Source organism: Elephantulus edwardii, unplaced genomic scaffold (assembly GCF_000299155.1).
Source record: "Elephantulus edwardii isolate Elephantulus edwardi_28Jun2011 unplaced genomic scaffold, EleEdw1.0 scaffold00064, whole genome shotgun sequence".
In the NCBI taxonomy this organism is placed as follows: Eukaryota; Metazoa; Chordata; class Mammalia; order Macroscelidea; family Macroscelididae; genus Elephantulus; species Elephantulus edwardii.
In genome coordinates, this window is record NW_006399814.1 from 1475216 (window position 1) to 1476548 (window position 1333).

Sequence of the window (1333 nt, forward strand, 5' to 3'; positions counted from 1 at the left end):
TTCACAGTCTCAAGTTTTTCTCCGTCTATCATGATGTTGCCGATCAGTCCAGTGGTAAGAATTTCTGCTTTCTTGACATCAAGGTGCAATCCATAGTCTTTATATTCTTTGATCTTCTGCAGCAAGTGCTTCAAGTCTTCCTCACTTCCAGCAAGCAATATTGTGTGTCATCTGAATAATGAAGGTTATTGATGAGTCTTCCACTTATCCGGATGCCATATTTCCCCATCATAGAGTCTGCTGTTGTTATCAGCTTTGAAGCCTGACCTGTCCTGAGCCAGTCTCACTGACTCTGACACACTTACCCCCATTGCCCCAGTTACTATATCAATCTCAATCCATCTCATCTGGGGTCTTCCTCGCCTGTTATGTCCCTCCAACTTTCTGTGTATGATGTCCTTTTCCAAAGAAGGGTCCCTCCTGGCCACATTCCCAAGGTATGTGAGCTTAAAAATCCTTGCTTCCAAGGAAAAATGGTTCACTCTCTTCAAGACAGATATATTTGTTTTTTTGATGGCTCATGGTTCAAGACTCTTCTCCAACACAACAATTCAAAAGAATCAATTCTTCTTCTGTCACCTTGGTCATTCTCCTGTTCTCTGATGCATAGCAAGTAATTGTGAAGACCATGGCCTGGATCAGGCGCACCTTAGTCTCTAGACTGACATTGTTGCTTCTTAGTTCTCTGGAGCAGTCCCTGACAGCAGATTTTCCCAGTGCAATTTGTCTTTTGATTTCTAGACATCTGGTGCCAAGAGTGTTGATTGTGAGCTGAGCAAACTGTAATTGTTAACAACCTCAATCTCTTCTCCAAATATCATGGTGCTGCCAATTTGCCCAGTGGTGAGAATATTTGTCTTCTCGACTATGAACTTTCAATCCATATTGAAGATTACAGTCGTTGACCTTCTGTGGCAAGCGCTTCAGGTCTTCCTCAGTTTCAGCAAGCAAGTTGTGTCATCTGCATAATATAGGTTGTTGATGAATATTTCTCCAATCCTAATGCCACATTTCTTTGCATAAAGCCAGCCTCCTGCATATTGACTGAAAAGGTATGGAGACAGGATGCATCCCTGATGCACTCCTTTCCTGACTTTGAACCATGCAGTGTTTCCCTTCTCTGTTTTTCAGGACTGCTTCCTGAACCAAATATAAGTTTCGCCTAAGCATGAACAAATATTCTGGGATTTCCATTCTCCTCAAGGTTAATTAACCACAATTTGCTGTGATCCACACAGTCAAATGCCTTTGCATGGTCAATGAAACAACAGATATACATTCCTCTGGCACTCTACTTTCAGCCAAGATTCATCTAACATTAGTTATAATATCC